Source organism: Saccopteryx bilineata, chromosome 9 (assembly GCF_036850765.1).
Source record: "Saccopteryx bilineata isolate mSacBil1 chromosome 9, mSacBil1_pri_phased_curated, whole genome shotgun sequence".
Taxonomy (NCBI): Eukaryota; Metazoa; Chordata; class Mammalia; order Chiroptera; family Emballonuridae; genus Saccopteryx; species Saccopteryx bilineata.
Window position 1 is genome coordinate 33974586 of NC_089498.1, and position 20400 is coordinate 33994985.

A 20400-nucleotide genomic window follows, 5' to 3' on the forward strand; every position below is an offset into this window, starting at 1 on the left:
CTGAAAAGCAGGTGTTTGGACTTCTAAATTCTTTGCCTCTTTGCCTTTTTTTACTTTGCCAAACTGCTTTTCTTAAAGAGACCGATGATAACATTTCACATTATGACTTCCCATATTCCTCAGTGAAAGTTTATGATTGAGGAATGAAGTAAAGATTTAACTGTATAAAGATATGTTACTATTACTGTGTTACTAATGTTACATGGCACTAATATGTTACTAATTATTAATTCCTAAATATTGGGTGGGCTGCATTTTGATATCTTAATTTTACATACAAAATAAAGACATGCTATTTCTAAAACATACAGACAATACAGAAGTATTGAAGTTAAAAAGTATAAGTCACCTCTTCCTCTAAGATGCTTGATCTTCAGTTTGATATATATTTCTATGCTTTTTGGTGTTAGGACATTTTTTGGGTTGTTCCATTCTATCATAATACAGTTTATTCTAACCAGGTAGGCACTAAGCTGAACTTTTTGGAGCAAATCTTGCTTTTAAAATTACTGAAGGCATCTATTCAAATACAGTAAGTTTAATTATTTTTACCTGATTTTGCCAAGGAATGGAGCAGATATACTGGAGGTTTAAGTGGCCCATTGAGATGCAGTATACCAAGAATTGTGAAAGTGCTATAGAAATTTCTGAGTAAGAAGATGTCCAAACATTTTTATTTAAAAAAACCCAATATTTTGAAGACATTTAGCCCCTTAATTACAGCAGTCATGCTTTCCACTTATTCCATTGTGGAAGAGGTTTGATTCAAATTCAAATTCTTGTCTATCAGGCGCCGCTACTCTAGAGAAGATTACTGAGAGGATGAACCTTTTGTTGGTTGGAGAGATTGCTAGGTCACCAACCTGAGTGAAAAGTGGGGAATGGGGTGATTAACCTGGGTGTTCCCATATCTTCTCCAAAATTAGGTTTTCTTCTTCTCCCTCCTTTTTTTTTTTTTTTGGTGACAGAGACAGAGAGAGGGACAGGTAAGGACAGACAGAGAGGAAAGGAGACAGATGAGAACCATAAATTCTTTGTTTCAGCTTCTTAATTGTTCATTGATTGCTTTCTTATATGTGCCTTTACCTGGGGGCTACAGCAGAGTGAGTGACCCCTTGCTCAAGCCAGCGACCTTTGGGCTCAAGCCAGTGATCATGTCTATGATCCCACACTCAAGCTAGCAACCCTGTGCTCAAACCTGTAACCTTGGGGTTTCAAACCTGGGTTCTCTATCCCCAGTCTGATGCTCTATCCTCTGCACCACCATCTGGTCAGACTCTCCTTTTTTGTTTTTATCAAAATACTGCAATGATAAAAAAGAAAGCCCTCTCTTTCCACTTCCCACCTCAGGTCCACCTCCCCCGAGACAACCATATTCAGCCATGCACTTCTGACTAATAAAATGCAAAATAGGGTCTTCCAAGGGTAGCATTTGATTTTATTTGGAATAATTTGCAAAACATCATATATTTACTAAAAAGCACATATAAAGGACTTTATCTTTTTTGTCATTGTTCAGAGATTTTTGGTGGCTGGGCATTAGCAATATGGAGCTGAGAAGAGCGTTACTGTGCTTTAGCAGTTCACAGAGTAGTGGGGAGATAAACCAGGTGAGTCCTGTTTTAAGGTGGTAATTCCTGTAACAGGTGTGAACAACATAGTTAAGAACACTCATTTGTTCATTCATTTATTCACTCATTCAGCAAATAGTTATTGAGTAGCTCCTGTGTACCAGGCACTGAGGATGGAGGGATGAGTAAAAATAGTCTTTGTCCTTCTTACCAGCGGGCTTGCTGTCTAGTGTGGGAGACAGTGCTAATCAGATAATCACAGTAATGCATGTATAATATTATTCCAAACAGAAGTATGTTTAGAAGGAAGGGAATGCAGTCTGTTGGCATAGCTTGGGGAAGTCAGGTAACGTTCCCCTGGAATTGGTTCTTTGGCTGAGAGCATCAGAAGTTGGGAACAGCATGTGCACTGGCCCTCTGACTGGAGGAAGTTTGGAGCATTTAAAGAACTCAGAGAAAGCCAGTGTGTTTTGAGCTCAGTGCTCAAGGTGGGATGGGAGGTAGACAGGGTCTGTCCAACTTTGCAGCCTTGCTTGGAAGTTACTGTCCGTATACTGAGAAAAGTGTGGAGGAGGGTATGACATAGCATTTGACCATAGAACCTCATAATCAGATTGTATTTTGGGCTCATACCCTGACTACCCCATGCAGAATAGACTCCAGCAGGGTCGCAGTGGCAATGAAGAGTTCCGTAGGAGGGGTTCTTGGACTTTTGACTAGGCAGGGTGTGGTCAATAGAAGTGGCACAGTCCAAGAGATGTTTACCTGTAAGATGTGGATTGAAAAAGGAAAAGTGTGACTGTCAGGGTAAGCTGGGAAGATGTTTTTTTCTAGAAAGGTGACATTTAGAAAGAGAAGCATCAGAGCAAAGCACGTAGGGGAGAACATGCGAAGGAACAGTCTCAAGGCCTGCGGCTTGTTTGGGAACCCGAGATAGAATTGTAGCTGATTGATGTATAGGGTGAAGTGATGGGGCAGGAATTGGAGGAGAGGTGAGGGATCTTGACAGTCCAAGCCAAAGACTGAGATCTTGTAAGCAGGTGGGTATCTGTGGGAAACCACAGGTTTTAGGACTAAAACCACAGGCTTTAGGAAGTGGGTAGTACCACTCTGTGTTAGCATTGCCAATTGAGATGAAGGTCACTCTTTGGGCTGTTCTCTAGAGTTGTCCACTCCTGTATATTGAAATGCTTCCCTTGGTACCTTTTGTGGTAAATTTTAGACATTTGGGATCATTTTATGTAGTAGTATTTAACTTATGGTCCTTGGTCCTGGTCTTCACCCATGAGAATCACCTGGCACCTGATCGTCTTCCAGACATACTGTGTAGGCCCCAAATCTGTGTTTTGGATGACTTCCACAGGTTAGCTTAGCCACACTCAAGTTTCAGAGACTCCATATGGTTTTGTTTACAGCTTATTTTGCTTAATCTGTTGTCCACTTTCCCATAAATGGGATTAACTAAGTCATATTTTGAACAAAAATTTTTTTTAACTTCTCCAGTCTAGATTAGGTGTGAACAACCAAAAATACAGGTTTGCACCACTCTGAGAGGTGACGTTATTTAATTATAGCACTGAGTGGAAACAAGCGCTGAAAAACCTGAAAGTTTTGAATGTCTACCACATTGTGTCTGTACAGTGAGGTTTTAGTTTTGTTGAAAATAACTGAACAATTCCTTTTCATCAAACATTTATTCAACTCTTGCTGTATGATGGGGGCTATGTTGGGGTTTGTAAAAGGTAAAACACAATTACAAAAAAATATACAAGTGCGAAATGTTCCCCAAAGCCATGAGATGCTCAGCTGACCCTCATGAACCAGGACCCTGATGGACAGACAGTATGGGAGCAGCTCAGACTTCACCACAGCTCCTTTTGACCGTGAATGTTCATTGTCCTAGAGAGTTGGAACTAACTCTTCATTCATCCTAAAGCCTGGTTGTGGTCAAAATCTCTTTGGGAATGTGTGCACACAGCCAGCCAGCTTGCCATCAGAAGTTCTTGCTGCCTTTTTGGTTACTGCTCATGGCTTTATCAGCTTAACTAATTTCTTGCCTCCAGTTTTCCACAAACTGGTGCTAAAATAATTATTCTTGGTTCTTACAGAACTCTGGGCTTTCTCATGCCACAACTACACAGTAGTTAAGTACCAGGAGCATAAACTTTTCTTTTTCGTCTGTGGCTAGAGTTCTATTCAGTGAGAAAGATAAGAGTAGCTTAAAAAAAAGTCTTTAAAAGCATGCTCTTTAGTTTTGTCTGGAAGTTTAGCTGACTAGGTCTTGAATTTGACACACAGTGCTACTGTAGCAGTATTCTAGCAATGAGTAGACGGGACACAGAGTTACCCGGGTTTGAGTTTAGAGAGAGTTTGCCTCTCATCAAAGGTACATGTTGAACAAATTAGTTTTTTTCTTTTTAAGGTGGACACAGATACATTGCCATTTTTTTTAAACTTTTAAACTTTTTTTAATTTTTAAATTTTTTTTTATTTTTAGATTTTATTTATTCATTTTAGAGAGGAGAGAGAGAGAGAGAGAAAGGGAGGAGGAGCAGGAAGCATCAACTCCCATATGTGCCTTGACCAGGGAAACCAGGGTCTTGAACCGGCGACCTCAGAATTCCAGGTCGACGCTTTATCCACTGCGCCACCACAGGTCAGGCACATTGCCATTTTGTTTCTTTGCCGTTGATTCCTTCTTGAATGATAGATTTGAGCTAGCTCTGTTAGTTCATCACTTCTCTGTGAAAGAGGAAAGAAATCCCATGTATGTGGTGTGCATGGTGAGCTTTGAGGGCCCTGTGGACTTCTGTTCTCTAGGTGCTCCATCTTTTCTCCTATGATCGGTCGGCCAGCCATTCAAGGAAGACATGGCCCTGCTTGGCGAAGGGGAACATCACCAGATGGTTGTCCAACTAGAGCTCTGGCAGGTGCTCTGAAGTAGGAGTTCAGGGGTTCTAGGAATTAACTGATTGGCTCAAGAAGGGTGTTTTTTTTTTTTGTTTTTTTTTTTTTCATTTTTCTGAAGCTGGAAACAGGGAGAGACAGTCAGACAGACTCCCGCATGCGCCCGACCGGGATCCACCCGGCACGCCCACCAGGGGCGATGCTCTGCCCACCAGGGGGCGATGCTCTGCCCATCCTGGGCGTCGCCATGTTGCGACCAGAGCCACTCTAGTGCCTGAGGCAGAGGCCACAGAGCCATCCCCAGCGCCCGGGCCATCTTTGCTCCAATGGAGCCTCGGCTGCGGGAGGGGAGGAGAGAGACAGAGAGGAAAGCACGGCGGAGGGGTGGAGAAGCAAATGGGCGCTTCTCCTGTGTGCCCTGGCCGGAATCGAACCCGGGTCCTCCGCACGCTAGGCCGACGCTCTACCGCTGAGCCAACCGGCCAGGGCTCAAGAAGGGTTTTTTAAAATTTTAATTTAATTTTTTTTTACAGAGACAGAGAGAGAGTCAGAGAGAGGGACAGACAGACAGGAACAGAGAAATGAGAAGCATCAGTCATCAGTTTTTCGTTGCAACACCTTAGTTGTTCATTGATTGCTTTCTCATATGTGCCTTGACCGTGGGGCTACAGCAGACCGAGTAACCCCTTGCTCAAGCCAGTGACCTTGGGTCCAAGCTGGTGAGCTTTGCTCAAACCATATGAGCCCGCACTCAAGCTGGAGACCTCGGGGTCTCAAACCTGAGTCCTCCGCATCCTAGTCCGATGCTCTATCCACTGCGCCATCGCCTGGTCAGGCACTAAGCTGTTTCTGTGGTGGACAAATCTGTCCCTCGTGGTGGCCTCGGGGTCTCGAACCTGGGTCCTCCACATCCCAGTCTGACATGCTATCCACTGCTCCACCGCCTGGTCAGGCTATTTTATTTTTTTAAAGTATCCTGTGGTCTGGTTCTCCTCCAGCACCCCCACTGCTTAGCACAGCATCTTGCCTTAACTGTGTAGAATGGATAAGTTAATTGACAGAGGGACCAGTTGAAGGAAATAAAGAAAAAACACCTGGTGGCATTGAGTACAGGCAGTCCCCAGGTTACGAATAAGATAGGTTCGGCAAGTTTGAAAATAATTTAAGTATTTACATGCACAGAAAGGTAAAAATAAATACTATGTTAAGACAAATATCTGTGTAAATTGCATTTAATAGGTAAATGTACCTGTTCCAATTTACACACAAATTCAACGTAAGAACGAACCTACAGAACCTATCTCATTTGTAACCTGGGACTGCCTGTATGTTCAGGACTTTATATGGGTTTGTTTGGGGTTTCTAGTTCTGGCCGTGAAGACCAGGACCACAGTATACAGAACCACGAGGGACAGATTTGTCCACCATAGAAATAGCTTAGTGCCTGACCAGGCAGTGGCACAGTGGATCGAGCGTCGGACTAGGATGCGGAGAACTCAGGTTTGAGACCCCGAGGTCTCCAGCTTAAGTGCGGGCTCATCTGGTTTGAGCAAAAGCTCACCAGCTTGGACCCAAGGTCGCTGGCTCAAGCAAGGAGTTACTTGGTCTGCTGAAGGTCCGCGGTCAAGGCACATACGAGAAAGCAATCAATGAACAACCTAGGTGTCGCAACGAAAAACTAATGATTGATGCTTCTCATCTCTCTCCGTTCCTGCCTGCCTGTCCCTATCTACCCTTCTCTCTGACTCTCTCTTTTTCCCTGTAAAAAAAAATAATAAAATAAAATAATAAAAGAAATAGCTTAGTAATGAGAGCTGATTAAGAAGAGCTGGGCTGCTGCTGTTGAAGTATTCAGATTGATTATAATTTCTGCATTAAGAATACATGGGTGACCTAAGCTTCCTTTAAGACTTTTCAGAGTTCTCTTTAATCTCTGTTATATAGTTTCTTGAATCCAGGTGCTGACTTGTATATCAGATGTCAGAGGACAGTTATGGATGCAAATAAAAAGCTTTCTCCATAGGCCCTGGCCAGTTGGCTCAGTGGTAGACCATTGGCCAGGACACACAGGAGAATTGTCCATCTGCTTCTCCACCCTTCCCCCTCTCCTTTCTCTCTGTCTCTCTCTTCCAGTTTCACAGTCAATGCTCCATTGGAGCAAAATTGGCCCAGGCTCTGAGGATGGCTCTGTGGCCTTCACCTCAGGCACTAGAATGGCTCCGGCCACAACGGAGCAACGCCCCAGATGGACAGAGCATCACCCCCTAGTGGGCATGCTGGGTGGGTCCCGGTCAGGTGCATGCAGGAGTCTGTCTCTCTGCCTCCCTGCTTCTCACTTCAGAAAAATACAAAAAAAACCAATAAAGAAATAAAAACTTTCACCATAGTGTTCCTGTGCCCAGTTGGTGGGCTGTGGCAGTGAGCCTTTTGGACCTGGCCAGAGCAAATGTCCTTATCCCCCAAATTTGAGAGCCATGGAGGCGTCAGCCTTTGGGTAGAGCCTAACTGTGTGTCAGTGATGAGCTTGGAAAGAGAACTTTTCAGTTGACTTACTTCCGTTATTTTTTTTATATTTGCCACCTTTGTCACCTTAGGTATCTCAGCTCATATTGTCATCACCACTAGTTATTTTCGAAGTTTAGCTGTGTGCTAGGCGTTGTGCATACAAAAACGAGTAGCAACAAGTCACCTCTACCTGAGACATGCTCCTTTCCCTGTCCACACAGATTGCTCCCTGGTTGTCAGTTTACTCTGTGTCTCGACGTTTTCTCAGGGAGGCCTGCTTTACTGCCCTCTTCAGAATTGCACTCCTTCACTCTTGCCATCTTCTTGCCTTCCTTTGTCTTCATAGCATTTACCACCTTCTGATACCCCGCATGTCTGGTATTGTAACATAGTTATTTTCTTTATTTCCTGTCTACCCTTACCAGAATGTAAATTTAATGAGGGCAGAAATTTGTTTTTTTTTTCACTTATATGCTTCCAGAGCCTAGAGCATATGTGTTCAATAAATATTTGTTGATGACCTAATTAATGAAAGCTATAACAGTTCATATATTCAGGAAGTCCACCATTGAGTGTGGAAAAGAGGCTAATCAACTGTTAAAACCCAGAGCTAATTAAAGCAAAACATAGTAAACTGAAAAAGAAATATCTTTAATTCATTAATTATTTTGGGAGAAGCCTGACCAGGTGGTGGCGCAGTGGATAGAGCGTCGGACTGGGATGCAAAGGACCCAGGTTCGAGACCCCAAGCTCACCAGCTTGAGCGTGGGCTCATCTGGTTTGAGCAAAAGCTCACCAGCTTCAACCCAAGGTTGCTGGCTCCATCTCTCCGTTCCTGTCTGTCCCTATCTATCCCTCTCTCTGACTCTCTCTCTGTCTCTGTTAAAAAAACAAAAACAAAAACATTATTTTGGGAGCACAGCAGATGTATTTTGCTTAAGTAACATAGAAAAATAATTAGTGTTAATTTAAAACACTGCTTCCTCAGTAAATGTGGCTTAGCTATAAGCACCCCTTTTGCATTCTTTTATGTTAAATGGACAGTAATTTTGCAGCTTTTATTGCTTCTACCAATTCTTATATGTAACCTTGATTTTCATTAACAACCAAAGCAACTCATTAAGGGGAACATTCTATACTTCCTCCTTAAAATTGGGAGGAGAGGAGTGTATGTACTACCCAACATAAATACTTCTTGTTAGCAGCTCTAGATTTTCCAAGGTATTTGAAGAGATCATTGGCAATGGCCAGCAAAATAGAAGAAAATCATTTATGTAGCAACATTTCTTTTTTCCTGAATGTCTTTTAACATGAACCTCTGATTTAGGGATGTACTTTCCTTTCTGGCAGGTGGCCTTAGTAGCCAAGCTTTGGTTGGTTTGGTTCCAGGGTATTTCGTTAAGTGAAAAATTCGGTAGAACAGATGCACTTACAAGTTTTTGCCCATGTAGCACTCTGTTTAATGAAACACTGGGTTGTGATTCATTGTTGTTGGCAGTAGTTGTCTGTGCATGCAGTATGGGGTTTGAGTAGGTGGTCAGGGGATTCAGGCAGTTATAAAGGCTGAACCAGGCACCAGCACTCTAAGGTGGTAATTGAGAGGTGATGGCATAGAAGTTTAAATAAGGGCAGGCATCCTTACAGTGATAACATGGAGCAAATTACAGTTATTGTGCACAATAGTTTAGGTGGTGTGTGTTGTGTACCACTAGTAAGAGTATTTGAACCAAGGAATATGAAATAGTTTCTTGTTTTTTTTTAAATTTATTACTGATTTTGAGAGAGAGAGACATCAATTTTTCTGTCCCACTTATTTGTGCATTCATTGGTTGACTCATGTATGTGCCTTGACTGGGGATTGAACCTGCAACCTTGGCAAATTGGGACAATGCTCTTAACCAGTTGAGCGACCTGGCCAGGGAAGGAACATGGAATACTTTCTTTTTTAAAAAATTATTTATTGATTTTTAGAGAGAGGAGAGAGGGGGAGAAAAAGGGCGAAGGATGCGGCCGGAAAGGGGGCCGCCCCCTCGCCTGTCACGCAACGCACGTTCATGGGGAACCTGGTGCTAAACCATTCATAGACGACCTGCTTCTGGGTCGGGGTTTCGTACGCAGCAGATCAGCTCCCTCGCTGCGATCTATTGAAAGTCAGCCCTCGACACAAGGGTTTGTAAAAAAAAAAAAATTAAAGAAAAAAGAAAGGGGGCGAAAGAGCAGGAAGCATCAACTCAGTGTTTGCTTCTCACATGTGCTTGATTGGGTAAGACCAGGGTTTTGAACTGGCGACCTCAGCATTACAGGTCAGTGCTCTATCCACTGCACCACCACAGGTCAGGCCATGAAATCTTTACAACAACAACAAAAACCCCAAAGTGTGGCTGTTTACAAATACAGAGTACTTAATTCTATTTGTGTAAATGAAAGAATAATACTGTGGTCCTTGATCTTCAAAAGCTTTTTTAATAGTACAGCTTCATCCTTCTTATTTAAAGATGTGCATCAGTTAATTTGTGCATGAATTTTAAAAATCAACCAGATTGTGGTAAAACTTAACTAACAGTCAGTGTACCCATTTTAAGCTTGCAGTTGACAAATGTATACACCATGATAACTACTACCACATTCAATATATGGAATATTTTTACTTGCCCAAAAAGTTCCTTTGTCCCCCTTTGCCTTGAATCCCCACCTATATCTGTTTTTTTTTTTTTCAATTACTGATCTCTCTGTCACTGTAGACTGTTTCCTTTTTCCAGACTTATGTTTATGTGGAAATGTACAGAATGAACTCTCCTATCTGGCTTCTTGAACTCTGCATCACATTTTTGAGATTCATCCATGTTGTGTGTAAGCACTCTTTCCTTTTCAGTTCTGAGTAGTACTCAATTATAGGGGTGTATCACAATTTGTTTATTTCTTCACCTCTTTTTTTTTTTAAAGTGAGAGGAGGGGAGATGGACTCCTGTATGTGCCCCAACCGGGATACACCTGGCATTCCCCATCTTGGGCCAGTGCTCAAGTCATCCAAGCTATCCTCAGGGCCTGAAGCCAATGCTCGGACCAACTGAGCTATCCTCACACCCAGGGCTGATGTTCAAACCAATCGAGCCACTGGCTGCAAGAGTTGAAGAGTGAGAAGGGGTAGAGGGAGGGGTAGAGAAGCAGATGGTTGCTTTCATGTGTGCCCTTATGGGGGATCGAACCCGGGACTTCCACACACCAGTCTGATGCTCTATCCACTGAGCCAACCGGCCAGGGCCATTTTTTTGCCTCTTGATGGACATTTGTTATTCCACTATTTGACTATTGTGAATGAAACTGTTGACTACATTCATGTACAAGTATTTGTTGGACATAGGTTTTTATTTCTTGTGGGTCAGTTACTAAAAGTGGACTTGTTGAATCATATGGTAAGTGTGTATGTTTTATTTTACAAGAAAGTGCCAGGCCTTTCCAAGGCAGCTGTATCGTTTTACATCTGCACCAAGCAGTGCATGAGAATTCCCCTCTTCACATCTTCAATACTTGGTATTGTCAGTCTTCCTTTATTGTTCATCAGTTTAGGAGGGACTGATTTTTTGTCCACAGGAATATGAGCCCATGTTTGTATGACAGAGTGAATCTGACTTCAAATAGGTAGTTCTTAATGAAATATGTTCCTTTTAAAAAAAAAAAAAGTTTAAGCAAGAAATAGGGGAACAAGAGAGACTAGGAGAATGTTCTCTTCACATTGGATACTGGTGATTTATCCTGTATTTATTTATTTATTTATTTATTTATTTATTTATTTATTTATTTATTTTTGTATTTTTCTGAAGCTGGAAACGGAGAGAGACAGTCAGACAGACTCCCGCATGCGCCCGACTGGGATCCACCCGGCATGCCCACCAGGGGTGACGCTCTGCCCACCAGGGGGCGATGCTCTGCCCCTCCAGGGCGTTGGTCTGCCGCTACCAGAGCCACTCTAGCGTCTGGGGCAGAGGCCAAGGAGCCATCCCCAGCGCCCGGGCCATCTTTGCTCCAATGGAGGCTTGGCTGCGGGAGGGGAAGAGAGAGACAGAGAGGAAGGAGGGGGGGAGGGTGGAGAAGCAAATGGGCGCTTCTCCTATGTGCCCTGGCCGGGAATCGAACCCGGGTCCCCCGCACGCCAGGCCAACGCTCTACCGCTGAGCCAACCGGCCAGGGCCTATCCTGTATTTAAAAGTGAAGATTTTGCTCCTGGCTGGAACTTCTCTGGTGATAGTTTTAAAAACAATAAAAACCAGTCAGTCAAGTTAAAATTTTGTTGTGGCTTTTTTCTTTTATTTTTTTCTTAATTCATTTGTTCAACAAAGCTATTTTAAGCACCTACTACATGCCAAGTACTGCATTAATTGCTTGCAATATAAACATGAATTTACTTGGTTCCTGTTTGGCGGCATAACAGTATATGTCCAGTGAATTTCACCCATTTAAAGTATATTATTTAATGAATTTTAACAAGTTATATATTTGTGTAATCACCTCCACAGTCTTGATAACCGTTTTTACTATTTCCGCCATGCCTAAAAGTTCCCCAAAGTTTTTCTTGTGCCCCCTCCCAACTGTCCCTAATCATCCCTGGCTCCAGCAAAGATAGAATGAACTACAGTTGGCTCTTGAACAATGCAGGAGTTATAGGTGTTGACTCCTGCAGTCAAAAATCCACGTATAACTTCTGACTCCCCAAAATTTAAGTTGTCTCTCGGCATACAGTCAGCCCCCAGCATGGGAGGACTCCCAACCACAGACCAAAAACACTACAGGTATTTATTGGCCACAACCCCCCCCCCCCCCCCATGTAAGTAGACGTGCATTTCAAACCTGTGCTGTTCGGGGTTAACAGTACTGTTTCAGTTTCTTTTGTTTTCCCTACTGCTTTTTTCCCCTCCCTTCTCCTTCCATTCCCTCCTCTCATTTCCCCTGCTTTGTTTAGCACCAAACAAATGGAGTAAATTTGTTTGTAATGAAGTAAATATAAGTGGAATCTTGAACTTCTAGTGGGGCTGAACATGCACTGAATTCATTTTCTAATTTATCAGCTGTTCCATGTGATAAAAATTCTAGATAGCAAAGTTACTGAATAATGAAGGCTGTCTATTATCTTGCTGTTTAGAACTAGTTTAGAACTAGGTTAAAATTTAACTGCCATTGCATAATCTTAACTAATGTGAACATGGGACTGGGAAGTTGGTCAAGTGGCATTCTGTTAAAAGAATCATGTTTTCCAGTTTGCTCAGAATCTCCATGAGAGCACCTAAAGTATATATATATATCTTTTGATAGGACTTTAATAATCAGAATAAAATATACAACTCATGAAACTAGGCACTAAATTACAGTACTTTTCACATTTAAGTCCTAAGAAGGAGGGATTCTGTCTGTGGGAATGGCTTTGTTACACAGTTGACCCATTTTCAGGACTACTGTGCCCCAAGAAAGTAAAACAGAATTCTGCTACAGCCCGGTTAGTTGAGGAACAAGCCTTTTTCTGCCTTCTTCCTTTTTTCTCTATTTGCCATTTGTAACACTCATTGCAACTTGCAGTCTACTTGCACTGTGACAAAACTGTAAATTAACCATGTCCTGAACCCTGTGTTTGTCTAATTCAATGTTTATTCTCATAATCTAGCATAGTTCACTGTGGATAGTTGGTGCTTAGTGCGTAGTATTAAATCAATGCAATTCCTGCTGTGCATTGACTGACTGTTTAAACAGTGTCATTCTTGGGGTCTCTAAAACCATCCACACCACTTTGGAAAGTTGAAAGCACCCTGTGATTGTTCAGGAGTAGTTCAGTAGATATGAGTTAGCATCCATCAGGTACGGGACCATGATCAGTAAAATTCAGTAAAGAAGTTAGAATGTTAATTTTTATGCAAGCATTGACAAGATTTTTTTACTTAATTTATTTTATTGAGATATAATTCACATGCCATAGAATTCATGCATTTAAATAACTACATTACAGTGGTTTTTAGTATTGACAGAGTTGTGCAACTATTACTACAGTCGATTTTGGAGCATTTCATTCCAAAAATTTCATACCTGTTAGCAGTGGACCCCCCCCCGGTCTCTATTTCCTCCCTTCCCCCTGTTCCTGGCAACTACAGTCTTCTTCCTGTCTCTAGGGATTTCCCTCTTCTGGACATTTCATATGAATGGAATCATACAACATGTGGCCTTTTGAGTCTGGCTTCTTTCACCTGGCGTCATGTTTTCCGGGTCCATCCGAATGGTAGCCTGTATTAGAGAACATTTCTAGACCCGTGTTTCTTAGTCCTTGTTAGATCCAGGAGATCCTTTTGTAACTGGGAGGAAGTTTGAAGGTTGTCTAGTCCAGCATCTCTTCATTTTAGAGATGACATTAAGGCTTTTATTACTCAAAACAGTTTACTAGTCCTTAATGTTTCTGGATCCCTTGGGTCCAGAAACTAGAGGAGAAGACTTTATTTCTCCTAAGTTTCTTTTTTGACTGTGACTTGGTTCTGTCATTTTACCCTGTGAGGCTTGGCTTTGGGCCTGTACATGGAAGTTCCTGGATATGGGGTCACAGTTGTTTGACTGCCTTGAAACCTGTGAATTACGATGCACATTCAGCATAGTGAGTACTGATCACTGCCTTTGCATCTTAATTTTTACCTCAGAGGCTGATCTATTTCCATGAGTCTTTTTGAAGGCAGAGAACATTGATTTGATGGCACCCTGCAAATTTATTCACACTTCTAGAGAGGAAGTTTTAGAAGCTTGAGTGAAGACTCAGCATGTTGTACTCCACTGCCCCCTGGTGCCACGTTGTAGTGATAGTCCTCCATTTCTGCTTTGCAGAAAGTGGTGTTTCCTGTGGCCTTTAAATCTGTGGAGAAGGTGGTGCAGTGGATAGAGTGTTGGACTGGGAGGCAGAGGGCCTAGGTTCGAAACCCCGAGGTCGCCAGCTTGAGCGCGGGCTCATCTGGTTTGAGCAAAGCTCACCAGCTTGGACCCAAGGTCGCTGACTCGAGCAAGGGGTTACTTGGTCTGCTGTAGCCCCACGGTCAAGGCACATATGAGAAAGCAATCAATGAACAACTAAGGTGTCGCAATGAAAAACTAATGATTGATGCTTCTCATCTCTCTCCATTCCTGTCTGTCTATCCCTCTCTCTGACTCTCTGTCTCTATAAAATAAATAAATAAATAAATCTGTGGAGAAGGTGTAGGAAAATGGGAAACATCTCTCCTTCTCCTCGCTGCCTTCGGACTGAAAATCTTTGCTTTTCCTTGAACAACATAAACGCTGGTATTTCCAGTTTTGCCCAGCCCTTTCCTCAGGCTGTATGGACAGACAGTCTTGGGTCATGAAACCCAGCATAGTTTTGCCCAGGGGCTGTGCTTCAGTGAAGTGTCTTGTTCCCATCTTAACTGTGTTGTGGGTATGTCCCCTCTCTCCTGAAGTTTTTCTTGTATATGTATTTTTTCATGCCCTCCCTAAAAAGGATAAAAAAATAATCAGACATGAGAACATTGGGAGTTTCCAAAGCCTGAGCTGGGGTCAGTTGGAAATGAGAGTAACTGAGCTTTGTTCCTGTTGGTGGTGAAGAGCTGCTGTACCTCCCAGGCTCACTTCCTTAAGGGGAGTGGGGAGGGTTGAGGGTCTGTGGGCTGCTCCCCTGACTGCAGGCCTTTCCCATGGGCATCATAGCATCTGGTAAATGGAGCACTTGTAGCTTTTCTGACTCCATTCATTATTCTTCTACCACTGGTGGGCATTGCTTAAAACCTAGGGCAGTTTCCAGCTTTGCCTTACTTACCCTATTTGATATGCTATTAGAAGAGTAGAGTTATTAATGACAGTATGGACATCTCCATGATTCATTGTGGCTGACAGGAACTTTTTTTATCCTCACAGCACCCACTTATTGAGCATCTGTATGTGCTAAGCCCTGCACCAGGCCTTGGAATTGTACTTGTTCCTGCTATTCTCCAATGCAGACTTAATTGTCCTATGTTGTCTCTTACAGGACAAACTAATTCATGTAGTCAGCGGCATTTTCTATCCCACTGATTATAAATTCTGTGAAATCAGGCACAGAATCATTTTCATCTTTTTTCTTTTTTTTTACCCAAACAATATTTTTCCCCTAAAAATCGACTTTAAAATATACTAATCCCTGACCTGTGGTGGCGCAGTGGATAAAGCGTCGACCTGGAACACTGAGGTCACCTGTTTGAAACCTGCACTTGTCTGGTCAAGGCACATATGGGAGTTGATGCTTCCTCCTCCTCCTCTCTCTCTCTCTCTCTCTCTCTCTCTCTCTCTCTCCTCTCTAAAAAAAAATGAATAAATTAAAAAAATAAAAAAATATATACTAATCCTAGAGAAAGGAGAATGTTGCATGCTTACATAAAGAGAGAAATAAAGGTTTTCCTCAACTGTTTTCAGCTGTAGCTTAAAAAATATTTTTGTTTTCAAATTTACAGAAGTTGCAAAAAATAAAAATAGCACAAGGATGCTCCCATTTCCCCTCAATTTCTTCCATGACTGTATGGAGGATACTCATACTACAGAAATAGAAATCCTGCCTGACCCAGGTGGTGGTACAGTGGATAGAGTGTCGGACTGAGATGCAGAGGACCTAGGTTTGAAACCCTGAGGTTGCCAGCTTGAGCACGGGCTCATCTGGCTTAAGTGCGGGTTTTACCAGCTTGAGCACAGGGTCGCTGGCTTGAGCCCAAAGGTTGCTGGCTTGAGCGAGGGATCACTCACTCTGCTGCAGTCCCGGGTCAAGGCACATAAGAGAAAGCAATCAATGAACAACTAAGGAATCTAAGGAGCTGCAATGAAGAATTGATGCTTCTCATCTCTCTCCCTTCCTGTCTGTCTGTCCCTATCTTTCCCTCTCTCTGTCTCAAAAAAAAAAAAAAAAAAAAAAGAAATCCTAACCAAAACTCCTGAACACCTTGCAAAGATGCTAGTAATTGTTGGTATCAGCTTTAGCAATCCCTTCTGTTATCTTGGTCATAAAATTGAAATGACTGTATTTTATATACTGCTCACAAAAATTAGGGGATATTTCAAAAATGAATATGAAGCAATAAAAGCATTTGAATTTTTTAATTAAACAAGAATATTAGGAAAGCAAACAAGTCCAAGAAAGTTGTTCAATTATGCAAATGAGATGCAAAACCAACTTTTTTTCCTTTGGTGAAAATGCATTTACAAAAGCTGAAAGTAAGGGAGTATCTGCACATTCCCTGATCTTCTAATTCAGGGATCCCCAGACTCTTTACACAGGGGGCCAGTTCACTGTCCCTCAGACCATTGGAGGGCCAGACTATAAAAAAACTATGAACAAATCCTTATGCACACTGCACATATCTTATTTTAAAGTAAGAAAACAAAATGGGAACAAATACAATATTTAAAATAAAGAACAAGTAAATTTAAATCAACAAGCTGACCAGTATTTCAATGGGAACTATGCTGTTGTCACTGACCACCAATGAAAGAGGTGCCCCTTCCGGAAGTGCAGCGGGGCCGGATAAACGGCCTCAGGGGGCCGCATGTGGCCCACGGGCCGTAGTTTGGGGACCCCTGTTCTAATTCTTGTGAGCAGTTTATTTGCGAAGAACTCACTTTCAGAAACTTGTGCGTCTTAAGGATTAAAAATAAATCTGATTATGGCAAGGGGATATGATTCATGTGTATTTTGATGGAGTTGTTTATTGCTATACATGAGCCAGTATTAAAGGAAATTACGTTGGAGTTTAAAACATAAAACAGTTATGGTTAGCCATTTATCAAGGTTAAGTGATATTTTAGCATTGCATCGTTGGTAGTTAGCAGTTGCTTTATGGCGTCTCTTTTGGATTAAATGTTTCATCAAGTCCTAATCTATTGTCAACGAGCTCTTGAAGATGAAAACATAAATTCTCGGCAAAATGAGTATATTTGAATAGTTGTACAATGGTTTCTGTTGTTTACATTGGCTTTTTACAATTAATTTTCTTAATAGATAAGGTGTTTATATGATTCAGAACTGAAAACTGAAAGGATATACAGTAAGGAATCTCACTGTTTTACTACCTTCACTTGATTTCCCTGCAGCTCCATTTAGGTCATGGTTACATTCCTTTTGTGATTCCCTTTCAAGTATCTCCTTATGCAGACGCAAGTAGATATTTCTGTTTTCCACTCTTTCTCACCCCAAAAATGTTTTCTTTATTTACCAGTATCTTGGAGATTTCTCTCTACCCATACATGAAGCACCCCCCTCCCCGGTGAATTTTTAATTAAATTGAAGGTGTGTCTCTGTGGAGAGATCATTGACATGAAGTTGCAATACAAGTACACTTAAAGTCTATAGCAAACTTTTTCCAACAATACTTTAAAAATAAAGAATTAAATAAAAGTAGTTGAAAAGAATAGGATAATTGAAAGTAATGGGAAAAAGTCTTCCCCTGTAAACTTTCTAAGCATTCTGACTGTTGGCTGGGCCAACTACTCCAGTAAGTCTTATGTGTGTCAGTTGTTTGGAGTCAAGCTTCCTCCTCTTCTCCCTCTTCACTGACAGGATTTTATTAAACTATTTGGAATTTTAGTTCTTATTAGATTAACAAATCACTCTTTTAAAAAGACTTTATAGACTTTTTTGAACTCAAATAAGAAAGTGTGCTTAGAATTAGAAGTATGATATAAATGAGCATTTCATTTTTTATTTTTTTTATTTTCAGTGTTCTAGGAAGAAAATTTGCCTAAATAAAATAACTTAACAATCCTGTAGAACATTCTGGTTATCATCCTTATATTTTTTTCAATTCTGAATTAAAGTTCACAGGTTTCTTATTCATAAGAGAAGATAAAATGGAGATCTTTTCCCATAATATTTCTACTCTTTATATTAAATAAGACAATGTGATTCTAGTTTAGTGATTCTTAGTTGAATTTTTAAATTTAGTAACTTAAATTTAACAGTCTTTTGATTTCTGTGAACACTTCTTGTTTTCTAATAAGTCCTTTCTCATGGCTTATTCTCTCTGCCAGAATCTCTTTAAGGATACAGAATAGAGTATTTTTAAAGTTCTCTTCTGTTTTTTGTTTTTTACCATGTTTATTTTCCTCCTCACTTTTAATACTGAATCTCTATTGCTTTTAATTTTTCCTTCATCTGTCTTATGATCTTTGGTGTCCGTTTATATGTGAGGACTGAAGTAATTAGCATTTTAATGGGTGTGTGTTTTCTTGGCAAATAGGAAGGTCTCTTTTTTCCTACAGGTTTCCCCTGTGATAGATAAATGTTTTCACCAACCCAAAAAGTTACCTTGTGCCTCTCTGTAATCAGTCCTTCCCCAGACCTTAATAACCATTTATCTGTTTTCTATCTGTATAATGTTGCCCTAGAATGTTTTGTAAGTGTAGTCATTTAACATATATGTAGTCTTTTAAGTGTGACTTCTTTCACTTAGCATGATGCTTTTGAGAGTCATTAATTAGTATTTCATTGCATAGATGTACCACATCCACCTCTTGATGGACCTTTGGGTTGTTTCTAGTTTTTGGTGATTCTGAATAGAGGTGATGGAAACATCAGTGTACAGGTTTTCTTTTTTTTTTTTTTTCTTTCCTTCCTTTTTTTTTTTTTTTTTTGGTGGACATAGGTTTTCATTTGTCTTGGGTAAGAACCTAGGAGTGGGATTGCTGGTCATATGGTAAGGAACTTTATAAGAAGCTGTCATACTGTTAAGAAACTGTCATAGAAAGTGACTGTACTGATCTGCATTTATGTAAGCCCTGAAGGGAGTTCCACTTGCTCCACATCCTCATCAGCATTTAGTATTGTCAGTATTTTTTCCCAGTCTGTGGTGTATGTTTTTGTGTTCTCCAGAGGAAATTTTGAAGTTTATATTTAGACTTGAAGATCTCTGTTTGCAGTAGGACTATGAAAGAGTATCAGTCAGCAGTGTCGTTTCTTTACATACATCATCTTCACCTTTCTCTGCTTTGTTTTCACACACAGATACCTTTCCCGTCCATTGTTTGGAGTTGTGCCTGAGTGAAATTAATGTAAGCTTTTTCCCAATGTTGAAGACAAGATCAGAGAGCTTACTAAGCTCAAAATAAAAGTATTTCAGAAGGCCATTTCTAAATTGTTTTGGAACTTGGCCTATTTTCACCGTTACCTTTTTTTTTTTTTTTTTTTTTTTTGCAGTTTTATAACTTTGACAATCAGCAATTACTTCTCATCCACATTAACTGTTTGTAGATTTTTGAAAGTGGTGACAGGTACCTAGGTAACCAATGCGTAGAGCTTGTTTGGTGACTCTTCTTCCTCATTACATTTTCTGGACAACCACACCGGATATGCTGTGGGACATCCTATTCCTTTGGCTTGGGCAGCTTTGTTGAGTCTGGTGTCACTGTGCACATGAGGAGCTCCTGTCTCCTTCATGGCGAATTTTTGGATCTGTTTAAGTGCCTAAGGGTTGTGCTTCTTGAAACCCACTCCATGGATGCGCTTGTGGATGCTGATGGTGTGTTCTCTGATCACTACTTCATTGATGGCAGAATAACCTTTCTTGCCATCCTTTGTGGGAGCCATTCTGCTGGGCCCTGGGAAGCAAGGAAGAGCTTCAGAGCATCACTTTCAGTGTAGTTTCTTTGTGGACTTTTGCATGTATATATATATATATATAAATATTATGTCAAGATGTTTTTGTTTTTTAATATTTACAATTTTGATAGCTACTGCAAAAGAGCCATCCAGAAATGTTTCCCCCTAAAATATCAGTGCATTCTTATCAACAGGTTGTGAGAGTTATTTGTCCTTTATTCACATTTACAATAATGGGTAATGTTCATTCATATATTTAGTTACTGGTTATTTTTGAATCACATGCTTGTACATTTCCCTACAAGATACTAGACTGTCAGCTTCATTATAGCACAAGAATCACAACTCTGTTTAACATTTTTATTCCCAGTACCAATCATGGTATATAGCATTCAGTGGGTGCTAAATAATTATCGATTAAATGAATAGCTAGTGAGTGATTCTCATTTTTAGAAATCTAGTCACACTGTTTCTTGTGGCTTGTTTCTTGAAGCTCCAGGGAGAATACAAATTGCCAGGAACTTGTTAAACTTGTTCCTTGCAGGTTAACCAATTGTTTGTCCAGAAAGTCACATTCAGAATTCTATGCAATGAGGGTTCACAACTAGGTTTGTGTCTATCAAATAATATGTTTATCTGTGGGTTTCAATGCATTTTTAAGATAATAATTACCTATTTTTAAAGACCATTCATTAAGATCATTAGGATTTTCTTTTTCTTTTTTTTTTCTTTTGATTTTCCTATCTTCCCATTTGAACCGCATTTTCTGCTTTTCTTTAGTATGTATGGCAGAGAAAACTGAAATGG

At 40.8% G+C, this 20400-nt stretch overlaps 1 protein-coding gene and 1 pseudogene across 4 annotated transcripts in view; one reads left to right on the forward strand and one right to left on the reverse strand.

Annotated features, from left to right (window-relative positions):
• The window catches only part of LOC136312691 (kelch-like protein 36), a 123090-nt gene that overhangs the window by 53991 nt on the left and 48699 nt on the right, over positions 1-20400 (forward strand). The window lies entirely within an intron of this gene.
• Positions 19209-19581, reverse strand: LOC136313056 (large ribosomal subunit protein eL31-like; annotated as a pseudogene).